Source organism: Pundamilia nyererei, unplaced genomic scaffold (genome assembly GCF_000239375.1).
Source record: "Pundamilia nyererei isolate P.nyererei 1_Seehausen unplaced genomic scaffold, PunNye1.0 scaffold00205, whole genome shotgun sequence".
NCBI classification, from domain to species: Eukaryota; Metazoa; Chordata; class Actinopteri; order Cichliformes; family Cichlidae; genus Pundamilia; species Pundamilia nyererei.
Genome location: NW_005187606.1, coordinates 85,871 through 103,325, shown reverse-complemented (window position 1 = coordinate 103,325; position 17,455 = coordinate 85,871). Strand labels below are relative to the sequence as shown.

Sequence of the window (17,455 nt, the reverse complement as noted above, 5' to 3'; positions counted from 1 at the left end):
AATTATTAGTAATCATAATAGTTAGCATGCCTTGTTTATATGTATATTATGGAAGAAGATGGCTGCTAGAAGACAGTCTTAAGAAATACTGATGCACAAGCAGGGGCTATGCAAGTCCTTGCATGTAATAACATTTTGAAATGAATTCTAAATTTTGCTGCGAGCCAAGAAGGCAGAAAAAGAAAGTGGGTTTTATTTTCCACAGACCAAAAACATGAACTATCAAAAACAAGTGCTGCAAAGTAATTTAAACACATTTTTTTTAGAGATATGAACTATAATGTAGTTTTGGGGAAGCCAGGTGTGTTTGTGTGTTTCCAGCTCAGGAGCTTGACAGTTAAAGCAACAGGTAGCATGTGACAGCCTTTAATAAGGTCTGACAATCAGTGTTCGATACACCTCGAGGCAAACAGGATCCAAACAAGCCAAACAGTTGGTGCTCAGATCGAAAATGTGTCTGTCACAAAAACTGCTAAATTATTTAACGCAGCAAAGAAGTAAACAGTATTTGGCAAAGGGGTGGGGATGATTGGGGGGATCAAAGCTTGCTGGCAAGGAGAGACTGATGTTTCACAGAAAAGGTGCAGAGAAGGTGCTAAAATGTATAGGGTTTGGTGCATTTACCAAACCCTATACAGGTGCTATAAAGGTGATGTCACTCTTTCATCTCTTCCCTACCTTTAAAAAAAAGCCAGAGGGTGTCTGCACCTGACAGTTAACTGTTACTGTGTGTTTTACTGCAGTATGTGTTGTACCTTAATGGTGCAACTCCTGGAAGTCTTTAGGCCAGAAGAGTTCTGCAAGCTAATGTATAATTGAAGAAAGACTTTCACAGTCTAAGATAACGCCCTGCACACACACTGCAGCTTGAATTCAAAACAGCTGTTGTGACCACCACAATGAGGATCAGCACCTCACTTGACCTTCCAAGTGACCAGATGTAAACATCATTAAATGGTAATGTGGACTTCTTGAGCCGGGAGAGCCAAGGAGATATCCATCTCCTTCAGTCCCCCAGTGTGCTAGGAGCATTCTCCTGTAAAAAAAAAAAAGGAATCTGATATGTTCGGACACAGTTCAGGAAAGGTATGACAGCATTTCACAGAGGACTGACAGTGGTATGAAGAGAGGGGGGCTTCTCTCTTCTCTCAAGAATTTATTTAATGCATTTCCATCCCGTACACCACAGCAGGATAATGGCATGCTTATCCAATGTAGTGTATTACTTTGGTAAGAACAACTGCTGGACGCTGATATCTGAATTCTATGTATATACATCCTGCATGGATGATATAGAAGATGAAATATTGTGCTGCCTTTTCACTTTGAACACAGCATTTTGTATTATATTTAAACATTTAAGTTGTCTGTATGATTTAAAACCAATCATTAAGGAAGAACAGTTAAATGAATGTTTTTTTTTTTAATTAAAAGTGCATTTGCATTCAGTCTAGGTTATTGTAGGTATGTTGGGTTTTAAATATTTTCTCAAACGGTTACTTTTGCATTGCTCTTTTTTAAGACAGTAGCTACAGGGACAGACAGGTGATATGACCGAGAGATCAGGGGAGTGACATGCAATAAAGTGCTGGCCAGACCAAAATTGAACTGGGCACGCTCTTGATGGCATTTGTGCCCTCGTGGTATGTACCCTCATCACGAGGCTATAGAGTTATCCTGAGCCTACACATTTGTATTATAAAACATTAATAAAGAGAGTATTTTGCCCGTGTTCTTTTCTTCCCCCTGCCTTTTACAGCCAGTTGCTTTGTGACTAATGGCATTAAAACAGTAAATCAGTTCTTCTTCTTCCACAATGTGTCTTCCATCCTATCTTCCTCCACTCACCCCAACCGGTCATGGCTGCTGCAGGTTTCTTCCTTTTAAAAGGAAGTTTTTCTTTCCCACTCTCACCAAAGGCTCAAAATAGGTGGTTTGATTCCTGGGGATTTCCTTCAATTACTGAAGGGTCTTTACAGTATAAATCACCTGAAGGCAACTGCTGTTGTAATATGGAAAAAAAATATACAAATTGAATTAAATTAAATTGAATCTTCTTGTGCTTCTTTTTACATAAAAATGGACCAGCTCAAGAAGACGACGTTCATGAACACGGTTGTTCTACAAATGCCAAAAAGCCCCAAAACAAAGTAAACCGAGACACAGAACTAACCACTGCTATAACACAGCCCTTCAACACGAGTCCAAAGCAGCCCCCGTCTCCTTTACTCAGAGGCAATACCAAGCTCTGCACTGTGGGTCAAATACACAACTGGAGCTATTAACTAGGCCTAGCTAATGGTTCTGACATTCTCAACATCACCATCATTGCCAGTGAGTGTGTGACCAAACTGATTCACTGGATTCACTGATCGTATTGAGGATGTGAACGTCTGAATCTGTTTGATATGGTTCCCTCATGTGTTTCCACTCTATATTTAAAAAGTGATATTGTAACCCGCGAGTCTCTCTGTGCATTAAACATACTGTTAGTCCTCCATGACTAACAGTATGTGAGAGGTCGTGTTGTTCCTGCTGCAGCCCAGTTGCTGTGTCTGAATGGCCATCATATTTGTTTTACCCCTCTAAAATGTTTAATCTGTTTCCCTTATAGTTAAACAGTGTTTGAGAAAAAAACAAACTAAAAGCTTAAAAAAGCACCTTTTTGTAATATGTAGCTAAGCAATATGCAAAACGTCAACAATATATGACAACCAGTGACTCACTTGTCTCATGGCAACAAAAAAGCCATTTTTAGTGAGTGGCACAATACTTAGTCTAAGTTATTGGAAATATCAGTGAGTAGTATTGTCCCCAAAAATGTGTTAAACTGTTCTGAGTGCTTTGCGTATCCCTCAGCAGCCATGCCATTCAGACATTAAAACCACATATGTCCCATGTGGAGCACTGAAATGAGGGTTTGTTCATGTTTATAAACCAAGCCTCTTTATTCTTAAATACAGACGCTTGTGATTTCCAGAACATGTGTCTGAAATGGTATGGTAATTCATTTTTACTGCACTGTAACAAATACTTGGAAAACAAGCACAGACATGACACACAGGAGTCAAAGATATTGAAATTCAGATGCGATCTAGTTTCCATTGTTCACATGTGCAAAAATGGAAAAGAAAAGCCTGAAAATTTCAGTTCACTGCAAGTGAAATTTAAAATTGGACCTTCTACAACGCACTTTGGCAGGTTTGTATGCACAAAAGCACACACACTATGAAATAGAAAAAGAAAAATGGATTTGGATGAACACATTCTTGTTAACCCCAGTGTCCCCAGTGCAGAGTCCTTAAGGTATTCAGCCTTTAAACTGTAACACGGGTTTGGGTTCAGTGTCAACTTTTGGCCTCATTCCATTTCCTCTCTATTACATTTTGACCTCACATTAGAGGGCTGAAACTTCACTTGCCGCACGTTGGCATTGGTACCCGCTGCTGTTAGTCATCATCCCCTCAGAACAAACAGTAAATGTGATTTTAAATTGAGTATGCTGTAGACGGCTGAACAATTTCCACAAAAACATGTAGACACTGATTGGGCCACACCGCTCTCTGCAATCACTGGCCTGGTTTTTCTCATTCGCAGAAGAAGAAAGGGGGATATATGATCTGTGTTTTGCTCAGGTTGAAAACCAGCCGCTGCTTTGTGTACTCAAGGAGAGGTGAATTATATTGGCAGAGGAGCATTGGACAAACATGAAACAGTACTCGGACCAACTTGTATGTTTTATGATGTTAAAAAGCCAAAGAAGTAACACTATTTGTGTGGGATTTACCTAAACGCAAAACCAGTGTAGTAGTACAATAAGTAAGGGTAAGCTATGCGTGGAAAAAGTATCTGATCATCGGCATACAATCATCCTGGTGCAGGTCCTCCTTGTTCTGCTGAGTTTGGGATTTCTGTTTGTTTTGTTCTTGTTTTTTATTCTTTCTTGTTGTTTGTTTCTGGTGATATTTAGCTTGTTTTCTGTTTAGTTTTTAATATTACAATTCAATTCAATTCAATTTTATTTATATAGCGCCAAATCACAACAAAAGTCGCCTCAAGTCATACTGACCCCAGTGTTTTCCAGCCTGCGTTAGCTCTACCTTGTAATATCCGCTTCTACCCTCACGGTTGCATCAAATAAACCTTGTCTTGCGTGTAGCTTTTGTCATTTTTGGTTGGACCCTGTCAGCTTGCTGCAGCTTTTCTGTGTGAAGTTTGCATGTTGTCTCTGGTCCTGAATGTTTTGTCTTTGGGTACTCCAACTTCCCTCCACAGCCCAAAGACAAGCATGTGCATTTAATTGGTGATTGTAAATTGTTAGTAAATGTGAATAGTGGTCTGTGTCTTTGGTAACCCTGCGCAAGACTGGTGCCTGTCTGGGGTTACCTTTTGTTCTATGGCCACTGGGATTTCTGTGAATTGGACGAGTGGTATGGATGGACGGATGGCACCTGAACTTTATCATTTTTTCAGGTCTTGCATTAGTTTTACTTCCTTCCTTTACTCTGATTCTCTTCACCTGTGTGTAACTTCTATTTTCCTTTTGTCCTTTGTTCATTCCCAGGCTTCTTGTGTTTTTTTTTGTTTATTTCTCAGAGTTTTGTGTTACTTCACCATTAGGAAGGCACTTCTGTATGCTTCATTATCTGCATTTGGGTCCACATTCCAAACTCCACACAAAACATTCAACATCTTTTAGAAATAAAGGAGCCTAACAGTGTCTGTGCCAACAAAGCAAATGCAAGGACACTGGTTTTATTCTGTCCACTGGCCAAGAAGGTTAAGATAAATAGGTAATGCCCACTGAATCGTGACTATCATTTAATTAGAGCTGATGACTGATACAGCCTATCCTCAAAATGCCCAATGAACAGACTGATATACTGCACCAAGAAAGAGCCTGTACAGTATATGAATAAATGAAATATCATATTTTTGAGTTCTTGTCCAAACCAGTAGGTGTTTTAATCTGCGTCAGCGGTCCTTTAGCTCAAACATGATTCAACAAATTCACAACTGGTCAATACACAGGATACAGTGCAGTTACTGCCAAGCAGCTCAGCTGAGACAGTTGGAAATCTGAACGCTTGTGCTCGGAGGCCATCACAGAAGTGGTAAGATGAAAGCATTAATGCTTCTCCCACCAGTCGCACATTTCTCTGGAGGATTGCACTAAAAAGCTTTGTTGTCACAAGCCTAATCCTCTGCCTTACAGGCCGCAAAACCACGGCCAACCACGTCAAAGGGAAGGAAGATCGCGAGTTTAGGCAAATAAATAAACAAATAATTGAAAAAAAATGAAAAAATAAAAAGTATAAATGAAAAGTTCCCCCATGGGAGACAGGAAGTCACGTCAGTTGCATCCATTTCCCTTCTTCTCAGTATTGGTGATGAAATGAAATACCATCCTTTGGTTTTAATTCTCACCCTCCTCAAGCATATTTACTTTTTGTTTCTTTTTTCTTTTTCTTCTATTTTTTGAAAAAAAAAAAAGACTGCAGTGAATCTTCTTCATGATATCATGTCAGACATTCAGCAGCAAACCTCATCTAGTTAAAAAGGCAACAGGATGCTTGAAAGCAGTTGAAAGAGTGCCCCCTGTTGCCTGTTTGACAATCCTTCTCCATAAAAGTCAATTAAGGAAAAGGATCATTGTGCTTGCAAACACTTTTGACACTGTAACGCTGATGCAGATGAAGCACTCTCTTTGGTTTTCTTTCTTTTAATTTGACTTTCTTTACAGAAGTTCACGTGCTCAGAGAGACAGAGAGAGAGACGGGGGCGGTGGGGCTCACCCGGACCTGTTGACCCGGAGCCATGTGCAGAAAATAGAAATTCATTATCTATTATCCACTGCGCTTTAGACCGACCATCGTCATGGTGGAGCGTCTTTAATTTATTCCGATAAGCAGTCACATGACATGGACCATATATTTTAAACACCGTGCGCACCGCATAGTTAATAACCTCGTTAAATCATTAACTGCTATCACAGTGAACGTAATCGTAATAATGTGTGCTGTTTTTGTGTGTTTGGACACAACCTGTCAGGATTTTTCGATGATTATCATGTTTACTTTAAAGTTCTTTCTCCCCCTTTTTTCATTTCTCAACAAACAAATCTGAAGCTGAAAGCCTCACATTGCATGAAATCAGTGATAGATTAAGGTATCTGTGCAAAGACGCAATCCTTTCGTTTTAACGTTGAGATCAGTTTTCTTTTATCTGCCACATCTGATTGCATTCCGGTCATTTTTTTGTCGTGATAATTCTTCTGATAACACAGAATAAAAGCAACAGTTAATAGGGAGAACACATGTGACTTTCTCTTACCTTTTCAGACATCAAAGAGCGTGTCTACAGTTGTTCAGGAGAAGAAAAAGCCCAGTAATCCGTAAATCAAAGCTCTACTTTCCAAATTCTTTCCCCCCTCCTCTTTGCTCCCTGTAACTCCGAACGATTGCCCTCAAACCCAAATCAAATATCCGTCCAGGAGCATTCCTGTGTTCAAAGCACTCCAGCTGAATGTCTTCTTATCCGGTTTGTGTTTTCTGGTTGCCACCGAAAAACAAGAAAAAATGTATACGATAGTTTAATCACTGCAAGAGGGAGAGGAAATTTACTGATGAAATGGACACCTGCGCGCATCAAAACCGGATTCGACGGTGCGCCTCAGGAAACCCACTCGTCTTTCATCTCTTCTCTCTTGCCCAGTCTTATTTTCCCCCGCTCCTGTGATCACCGAAACGGAGAGATCAACACTGATGAAGGGCCCCCAGATCGTGTCCAAGTTGAGCAGGAGAGCAGTAACGCTTCCATCAGTGCAGACTAACGCGCTGCGCCCTGAAAACTGGAGAGGTTAAAGGCTGTGATCAGTGCCGCCGCACCGGGAAATATCCGAAACCTTTAACAGGAGTAAAGACGGACTACAAGACATGACGGAGCAGCTCCTGATAACCCCCCCGTGTGTGCTCACACCATTTCCACTTCCAATTCCCGCACGACCCCGCCACGAGCCTCTTCACAATGATGTCCTCTGATGAATTCCAGGCAAAGCAGCGAACCCCCCCGACGACTCTTGGGTTTAATCTGCCGTCTCCCTGCGGGACTCGTCTCTCCAAACTCGGGGAATTCCTCAACTGAGGCGCAGAAAAAAAAAACTACAAAAAAACAAACCAAAACAAAAAACTGGGAGCCAGTTTAACCTTGTCGCACAAGAGAGCGCAGCAGAGACTCGAACCTGCCTGGTGCGACTGTTCGGTGGGTCCCCCGTGCAGATTTTTAAAGCCGTGGGGGTTTCACAGTTTGCTCAGGCCATGTCTGAGCGTACGCACATACAACATCGGCGGGCTCGTGGTTGATTTTTTCTCAAGCAAAAGAAATGAAAACCCTTCAATGAGACTGACAGCTTCTAAAGCCGGGCACCGCTTTCCTGTGATTCATGTGTGATCGGGAGGAAAGCAGAGCCTTGTTTTTTCTCCACATGTTAACGAACAGATGTTCCATCTCAGAGTCTCTTGCTTTAATACAATAAAGTTGGAATATATATGTATATATATATAGTTGTAATGTGGTTTTGCTTGTGTTTGTCCGCGCCAGTGTTTTCGCTGAAAGATACAGGTGGAAACCACAAAGAAGGGAAAAAAAACTGGGGGCCTTTGAGGTGTCGCAAATGAATATTTTAAAGGGGGCGTGTGTGCGCGTGCGTGGCAGAGACAGCGAGACACAGCGAGAGAGAGGGAGACGTGGGAATCAAGCTGCGTGTTTTTGCGCGCAACAGTGAGAAGGTGAGTGACAAAGAAGGGTGGAAGTGAGCGCAGAGTCGCAGATTGGAAGATCAGCACCAAAGACAGCGACGGGTTAAAACGATGTTGTGCCAAAAAGTGATTCCCGATGTTTTTATATATTTTTTAATGGCTATTATTTTTGCTTATACTAGTAAAAAGAATTTACTAATTTATGAATGGGTTGTGTATAGAATAAAGAAATGGCATATTCTGCACTTATCTTTGTGACTCCCTGTTACTGCAATTTTTTGGTACTTAAAATGTCTTTATTGAACTGTAATGTATTTTTTTCAATCTCTGCTGTCATCTTGCCTCAGTCTCTCTTGAAAAACACATTTTTAACGTAAGTGATACTTTTTGAATGGCTAAATATACTAAATATAACTGTCACTTTGCCAAAAACCAATAACAGCTTCTACCTTGTCACGGGGATGCCCTTTCTGGCTCAAAATAACCTGATATCCTACATGAGAGGTTTATTTGACCCATTTTTGACAGATTATAGGTCAACAGCTAATTTATAACAGGTCTAATACCAGCAATTACTTTTTTGGCACCAGCACTCTGGCTTTACTGATTCACTCCCCTTTGATTCCCTAAAATATGTGTAAGAAGACCATCTTGCCTGTCGGATTGTTTACTGATGTTAATCAGTAACCAACAAGCAATAAAACACACTACAAAGGGCTAATTTCTTTGAGGAGATTGGAAGCTGGTGGTAAAGGTCACAGTTAGGAGAGAAAAGATCAAACCATCTGTCACTCTTTGTGTCATTTCTAATGAGCAGATCACTTGATTTTTCACATCTGAGATGATTTCTGTAGAAATCCTTTCAAATTGCTCCATTACTGTCCAGGTCAGATAGATACTGACCATCAGCAGACAGACGTAGACAAATGAGAGTAAAAAGCTCAGGGATTACTTTATGCTATCAAAAATGTTGCATTGAAAATTGATTTGTGAGCAGTGTATGATGTGAAGATTTATGATTGTCCTGAGATGCTTTCGATGTCAAAGATGCCTTTTACATAATAAATGCACATCTCCTTTATTTTAATGCTAAGTATAAGCAAAAGCAATGGCAAGAACTCTTGCACTTTGTTTGTAATTCATTTCTTGCAGGCTGTTTTTAAAAGCTGCAGTGAGAGTACCGACTGGGATTAGAAAGAGAGAGCATATTTCTCCCGCACTGTCTTCTCTTTGTTGCTAAACCCATATCCAAATTTAAAATCCTGATCCTCACATACAAGGTTTTGAATAATCAGGCCCCATCTTATCTTAATGACCTTGTAGTACCATATCACCCCAACAGAGCTCTTCATTCTCAGACAATGGTCTTACTTGTAAATCCTAAAGTATTTAAAAGTAGATGGGAGGCAGAGCCTTCAGCTTTCAGGGGCCTCTTCTGTACAACAAGCTCATTGTTTGGATTCAGAAACCTGCTCTGCTTTTAAGATTAGGCTTGAAAATATACTTTTTGGTTAAGTTTATAGTTATGGCTGGATCAGGTGACCCAGAACCCTCCCATCATTAGTTATTACTAATCTCTGACTCTCTTCCATAGTGTGTCTTTTGTCCTGTCTTCCTCCTCTCACTCCCAACCGGTCAGCAGATAGATGCTCCCCCCTGAACCTGGCTCTGCTGGAGCTTTCTTCCTGGTAAATGGGAGTTTTTCCATCCCACTGTTGCCTCGCTTTTTTCTTTTTATCATTTCAGGACATTTGCTTTGCAGTATAGTATCTTGAGGTGACTGTTGTTGTGATTTTGCACATACAATGAATTGAATAAAATGAATGAACTGAAGTGAAGTAAAGTGAATTGAAATGAACTGAATTTTCCACTGATACTGCTGCTGGTGGTACTGGTGTGGTGATCGAGGCTACATTTGGACAGAATAAGAACTGGACTTCTTTCAAATCAAAAGTTTGGGTAATCATAACAAGCAAATACTGATGGCACAAACAATCTGTAGGCTGCATCATGAATCATCAGTGATTGTCTTACAGTAGCTCCTCCACTATTGACATCAGTGGTTCAGACTTGAGGCCCAGAAATGTTTCAGTGACGCTGCATAAAAGGGTAACAGCAGAAACGATGCTCCTGCTGTTATCTTCTTCTGATGTTTCGTTATGGTTTCTGACTGTTTGTGAGACTTTTCCTTGTTGACTCTGCCTCGTGATCATGTGCGTTAAATACGAGCTTGCATCACTACAGGTTGTTTCGAGGCGGTGGGAATGGTGCACGCAACAATATTGTCACACTGCAGGCAGTTATTTCCTTAATGAAATTTTTTAATGTCCTTTGTGCTTGTCTGTGTGATCTGAGGTGTTTTTGCTCTGTTCTTCTCTTGTGGCAGTGGCGGTAAAAATTGTAATTAAGCTAATAAGCTAAGAAAATGATTTCTTTCTAGTTGAAAATTCAGTTGCCAACCACCGCTGAATGGTAAAGCTACCTCGCAAAGTGACTGCAGCAACACTCCTTTATTTGGCAGAAATTTATCATATACTAATAAGGGCTGTTGTAGACATTATGATCCTGTCTAAGACTTGACAATGTACCACTTTGCACTCTGGAACAGAAAACCTGTTTAATGTCCCCTATAGGACAAAGGCTTGGCTGAGGATGTGCCCGATTTCCTGATAAATAACCCGGACATTTAATTCACAAGGTGCTGAGGTTTTTGTCTTTTGAAATTAAGTTTCTCTGTTTTCAGACTAAAACTGCCAACTTCTCAGTATTTCAAGAGATGCCTCATCTTGTCCCTGCCTACTTGCATTTTAAGCTGTTCAGTAACGAATGACACTGAGTTATGAGCAAATGCAGGGAGTCAAAACACATTACACTTCTCTGCCAGTAAAGCCGATGGCACGTCTGGGGATCGTGCCAGAGATCTGTCTTTTGTTGCAGAGGCTCATAGAACGACAGCACTGTACAGAAGACTTGCTAACAAATGTGTAGGTCTTGCTGATTTAATCAGATTTTAACATTACTCTTTTTGTTTTGCAGTATTGAGATAAATGTGCACCCGAAGTCCACAAGAAATACATTTTGGTAATTGTGCACAGCAAATATGAAGCTGTTAGCTTAGTTTAGCCCAAAGACTAGCAATGGGGAGAAAAGCCTGAAGTACCACCTGCAATCTTGCTTTGTATATAAGTGCATCACATTTTGTTACCCTTTTCTTGATCTGTCAAAGTTCTGGGCTAACTAAAGGCATCAAAGAACAGGAGAAATGCATGCTACACATCGATGCAGAGATGCTGGGACAACCAAGTGTTGGGTATTATATTTTTTTTGAAGGCTCCCAGCCTTTTGTCCTAAAAAAAAAGTAATTAAGTAATAGTTAAACAATTAAATGATAACAAGGTTCCTATTTTCAACCACTTACCAAAACAAAATATTTTTACAGTAACACTTTATAACTGCGAATAAGGCACAAGTACCCTGTACTTACATGCAATTTGCAGGCAACAAGTCAGGTTTTTGCAGGAAACAATGAAACAAGTACACTGTAAGTACCCTGTACTTTCTGGGGCATGGGTCATGTTACGGAGTGACTAAGGTGCAAGTACCCTCTACTTATGTACAATTTGCAGGAAAGTATAGGGTACAAAAGATGTAAGATGGTGAAATTTTGTTTGTTTTTCCAGATATTTATCATGAAATAACCCAGTATTTGAAATTATGTAATTTAATTTAATGTAATTATTTTATTGTTTCCTGCAAAAACCTGACTTGGTAAACAAAATTACAGGCAATTACAGGCTACTTGTGCCTTATTTGCCGGTCGTGTGTTACCCATCAGGAAAGCATAGATCATGTGAGCAGAAGGATCGTCTCTTTATAACCTGTGATACAATTTGATGCTTTTCTTACAACCGAAGGAGTTGCCCCCTGTTGGCAACTGGGAATAATGCACAATTAATGCACTTTCATATACAGTCTATAGAAGCTGCAACTAAGCAAATAATTCTAGATGAAAATGTCTCTGGCACTTTACATCTTTCCATTGGCTGTTTCCCAATGGCTGGTTGACTGTTTTCCAGTTGGTTATGGAAAGATGAGATATATTTAAAAAGATACAGAACCTGATAATATAATATATTTTAATCTTGGCTGCAGAAAATTCTGCTTACAGCAAAAAGTTTGGGGTCTGAACCTCTTGGTTATGGCTCTGTGTGGGCTTTAAATGTCTGCAGTGAGCCTGTAGATGCTCCAGGGTCTTTCCAATGCCCAAGACATGCATATCAGATTAGGCAGTTAAGGAAATTGATGTGTGTATGGATACCAAAATCTAGGAGATTTTCTTTTTCCCCACAGCAGGCATTGAGCTCTCTTTACCAGCACACATCTTTCTTTATCTCACACGCAGCTGCTCTCAGAAACCCACAGTGAAGCTCAGCACAGGTGGCAGCGTGGTTTATCAAGCTCATATTGGATTTCACCTTGTCCCTCGCTACTGCAAACACAACAAGGAAGGTCAAGTGGCCTCCAAGACAATGGACCGTAATTCTACCTCTGGAGGCAAAGCAGTCGTTGTGCATCTCAGTCACGTTCATGCTCTCAGCTTAATGTCCACTTGTCTCTTTTTACAGTCAGGTCTGCATGCATAAATGTGAGGTGACCAGAATGAGGTGACACTGAAATATGGTAAGCAGCACGAAGATTCGCTCAAATTGATTTTTCTTTTAGGCATTCTGCACATGATTGTCTACAGCAGGCTTACAACAGGAGGAACAGAAGAATAATCTAAAAGCAGCTGTTGGCAAGACTAATTAAATTTTACTGACAACAACCAGAAAAAAAACCCGGATGTCACAAAACACGGTTATTGTTTTCAGGCTGAATGGTCATCTGTATGTTTGACGTGCTCTCATCTTGCCAAACTCTGATTGGTCGGTGTTATTTTTATAAGAAGAAGAGCACTATGCCGACAACCTTCCTTAGTTATGGTGTGTGTTTGCGTATGCGGTCCTGTGTGTTGTTTGTGATCTTACACGCCCTCCTTCATCCCTTCTGTTTTCCCTCACCCTCCAACTCGTAGCATCAGATGGCTGCCCCTCCCTAAGCTCGGTTCTGCCGGAGGTCTTCCTGTTAAATCGTCTGATCGTTGGAGTTCTACACTGAATATTTTAGGCCCTATCTCACAATATAAAGGACTGAACTGTTGTTCTGAACTGGTGCCATATAAAATGAAAAAATGATTTGAACTGAAATGGGAGTGTGGAAATGTAAATTTTGATTCAGTGTTGGACTTATTGACACAGTGTCAAAGTAGCCATCGGGCGCTGAATTTAGTTAAAAATGAAATAACATTTCACCAGTTTGCATCGACAGCTCCAACATCAACAGCAGCTGTCAGAGCGAGCTTGATGTGAAGCCTCCTGTTTCATCAAAGCAGAAAATGGCATCATAATAATAAATATTCAGTTCAATTCAATTGCAACAAATCACAATGCTTTATATTGTGAGGTAAAGACCCTATGACAATACATATTCTAGAATAACACTATCAACTGAGTTCATGGTCTAACTCCACTTTGTTTTGCACACATATACAGTTCCTGTATGATAAGTGCTTTTCTCACATAATGAAAATCCATAAAAGGTGTCACAATCGGGCGAATTACACACAGTAATTCGGCGTGCCCGTGTGGCGTGCTGGCTAGACCCAAACGCGGTGAAGGCTAGCGGTGGGTTGGAACAGACACGCAGTTATTCCAGTAATGATCAGTGCACGAAGCGTGGCTTCGGAACTAGCGTTACAGACGGAGAGCGAGTGGAGCCGGGATGAGAAAAAGGATCGAAGGGAAAAACACTCACAGTTGCTGAATCAGGCGGAGACTGACATCGGCAAAGTTTCGGAGCTCCTGACACGAAGAGAACGATGTCTGAGCGGCGAACAGGTGGGTGGCATCTCTTTTAAACCCGGCCCCGTGATCAGCTGATCACGGGCCCTTCAAAGGGCGAGAGACCGGTGGCAGAAGAGAGGTGAAGGTTATGAGACAGCTCAGCCCACAACAGGTAATGAGGCCAAGGCGACGGTTGGGCGGAGACGAAGCACCTCAAGAAGCGCCCCAACTGTTGATTGGTCCGTTCAACCTGCCCATTGGTCTGAGGGTGATAGCCGGACGAGAGGCTGGGAGACGCTCCAATCAGGTGGCAAAAGGCTTTCCAGAACCTGGCGGTGAACTGGGGCCCCCTGTCGGAGACTATGTCCTTGGGGAACCCGTGAAGCCGGAAGACATGGTCCAAGAGGAGCTCGGCTGTCCGTTTGGCGGAAGGGAGACCGGGAGAGGATGGTGTCAAGACCGTCCACGGATGGGAGGCCGGTAACAAAGTCAAACATGGGACCAGGGACGTCCTGGCACAGGGAGAGGGCGAAGGTCGCCAGCGGGAGGCTGAGTGGAGGACTTGGAAACGAATTCACGGACGTCTCGAGTCATGGAGGGCCACCAGAAGGCACGACGGAGGAGTTGGAGGGTCCTGTCAGGCCCCGGGTGACCAGAGAGCGGGGATGAGTGAGCCCAGAGCAAGGCCTCCCGACGGCACCGGGATGGTACATAGAGCCTCCCAGCAGGGGTGTTAGGCGGAGGTGGTTCGGCGGTCAGGGCATCCCGGATAGAGTCCTCCAAGGGCCACCGAAGGGGGGCAGCGAAGCAATGAGAAGGTAGGATAGGTCCAGGGTCTGACGTGAGGCCATCCTGGGCGAACTGTCTGGAGAGAGCGTCCGCCTTAGCGTTCTTGGAACCAGGGCGGTAGGCGAGGTGGAAATTGTAAGGCTCAAAGAATAAGGCCCAACGGGCCTGCCTTGGGTTGAGCTGCTTGGCAGAACGAATATGGATCAGGTTCTGATGATCAGTCCAGATCAGAAAAGGTTCTTTCGCTCCCAGGAGCCAATTCCGCCACTCTTCTAAGGCCCACTTGATGGCCAGGAGTTCTCGGTCTCCGACACCGTGCCGTTGCTGCGTGTGAGAAAATTTACTTGAGAAATAGCAGCATGGGTGAAGTTTTCCATCCGGGCCGTGTTGAGAAAGGACGGCGCCAGCGCCAACATCGGAGGCATCCACCTCCACCACAAAATCTCTGGCAGGATCAGGGTGGAGCAGGACGGGGGCCGTAGTGAATCGGTGGATAAGGTCTTGGAATGCCTGTTTTGCACCTGGGGAGGGGCAGAAGTGCTTAGGCAGGTTAGCTTTTGCATGGGCGGTGGCGTATTTAGTGGGCTGACATTCAAACAGCATGTCTAAAGTGGCGAGCAAACCATCAGGCCGGCCATCAACTCCGTTCCACTTATCTGGTAGTCCGATCTGGGGCTCCGCGCTCACTGGCGCTGGCTGACGTTGCAGCGAGGTGACGGAAGTGGAAAGTTGGAGGACAGTTACGGTGAGAGACTCCATTTTTGTGCTCATCCGATCCACCACACCGCGAAGATATAGTACTTCGGCTTTCAGCTGTTCGAATTCCGCTGGGTCTATATGAGGCTCAGACATCCTGTCACGATCGGGCGAATTACACACAGTAATTTGGCGTGCCCGTGTGGCCCAAACGCGGCGAAGGCTAGCGGTGGGTTGGAACATATACGCAGTTATTCCAGTAACGATCAGTGCACGAAGCGTGGCTTCGGAACTGGCGTTACAGACGGAGAGCGAGTGGAGCCGGGATGAGAAAAAGGATAGAAGGGAAAAACACTCACAGTTGCTGGATCAGGCGGAGACTGACGTCGGCAAAGTTTCGGAGCTCCTAACACGAAGAGAACGATGTCTGAGCAGCAAACAGGTGGGTGGCGTCTCTTTTAAACCCGGCCCCGTGATCAGCTGATCACCAGCTGACAAAAGGACATGTCCTTATCGGAGACTAGCTGTGTCTTTGCTGTCTATTGGGTCACCCGTTCACCCAGTGACCACACCCTTTCATCGTGAAATCTCAAACAGACGAGTGTTTTAAGACTGCATCAGCTTGACTCACGTATATTGAGGCAAAGTATCTGTTCAATAGTTCTTCTAGTCACTACTGTAGCTACTAAAGCTCAGTGGTTACAGAGTCTATCTGTCTATTTAGTTTCTGTCTCTTTTTAATGCTCTTTTCTACATGACTGTCTTCTACCACATTTAAGCCATTAACTAAAGGATTTTCATCAAGGAAGCTGTTGTACATTAACTTTGGTCTTATTACACTGTGGTCAGTGTGGCCTTACAAGTTAGCAGGACCACCATTAGTAAGACATTGTCAAGTCTGTTCCTATGTAACAAATCACATAGCTGTTACCAGTGCCCAAGGCCAGCGAGAGAACATCTACTCCAGAGATGTTCAGCGAGAGCAATAACACCCACAGTAAATGTTTCTGACATCATGGTGGAAGATGGGAGAAAATTCGTATCAAGTTAAAATCTGAAAAGTTCTCTGCAACCTTGGAGGAAGCAGATTTGTAAATAAACAAGTGAGTTATAAAACCAACATGTGAAAGAATGAAACATGTATGACTACTGCTGCTACTATAACTACAAAATATGGTCATTTTGAATAAGACATGATGTCAAATAAAGAAATAATGTACTAATATGCGTGAAAAAGACAGTTAATTGTACATATATATTTATATATAAATGTGAGGTTGGGGCTCTTGAAGGGTGAGAAACTATGTTGACAGATGCAGGATGTAGACAGCCTGATGGACCATTGAGCAGCCTCAGCAGGAGGATCTTTTTGAATTGAATGAGCCTGTTCCTGTCCCAACCCACTCGTGGTTCCGCCTCAGTTGCAGTGACCTTGCTGCTCATGTATCCTCAAGAAAGAGATCTATTCATACAGGAACAGAAGAAAGAAAGCAAAAAAGAAAGAAAAAGAAAGAAAAAGGTGGCATACAGTCACGGTTCAAAGACTGCACATAAGGGGGATTTAGGACATCTATTCAGGTGGGCTCGTGTATGCCGTCAAATCCTGTATCAAAAAGTTACTTGCTTGTACTTTGACCTTTGTAAAATGAACATATTGTTCCAGAGCTACTTTTGCATTCAAGACCACAGAGAATGATTTTTTAGACACAGTACAAATGAAGATCAGTCAAAAAATAGACTTTCATCAATGCAATTCTGACTGAAAAATCAATGACAGTCACAAGGACAGTTAAAAACATTACTTGTTTTTAAGGTCAGTTTTCACTCAAAATCTTCCCTCAAAACACAGCGTAGCTATGCACTGTTCCAGAAACACGAGATTATGTTGTAACACATCTTCAGATGGGTTCGAGTGCAGCTTCTTTTTGTTTTTGTTGCTTGCTCTTGGTTGTGTCCACTTGTACTGTGTGCTCTGTGATTTGAGCTCAAAGGTCAGTGGGAACAAGCTGACATAACTTTTTTCTGTGAAGAATGAAGAATAGTTGGGTCTCCTGATAACACAGTAGCAGTTTTTTTGTATCTACTACAGATTCCTGCCTAGAAATCTGTAGTAGAGGTTTCTAGTAATTTTAATTATTTTTTAAAATACAGGGAGTGCACAATTATTAGGCAACTTCCTTTCCTTTGGCAAAATGGGTCAAAAGAAGGACTTGACAGGCTCAGAAAAGTCAAAAATAGTGAGATATCTTGCAGAGAGATGCAGCAGTCTCAAAATTGCAAAGCTTCTGAAGCGTGATCATCGAACAATCAAGCGTTTCATTCAAAATAGTC

At 42.3% G+C, this 17,455-nt stretch overlaps 1 protein-coding gene across 1 annotated transcript in view; it reads right to left on the bottom strand.

Moving 5' to 3' along the window:
- Positions 1 to 7,234, bottom strand: part of LOC106456424 (transcription initiation factor TFIID subunit 11-like) — a 68,163-nt gene extending 60,929 nt beyond the window's left edge. The window contains exon 1 of the mRNA XM_013914562.1: positions 6,334 to 7,234. The gene's annotated coding sequence lies outside the window, so the exon portion shown is untranslated. The remainder of the gene's footprint in view (positions 1 to 6,333) is intronic.
- Between the last annotated feature and the right edge of the window lie 10,221 nt (positions 7,235 to 17,455).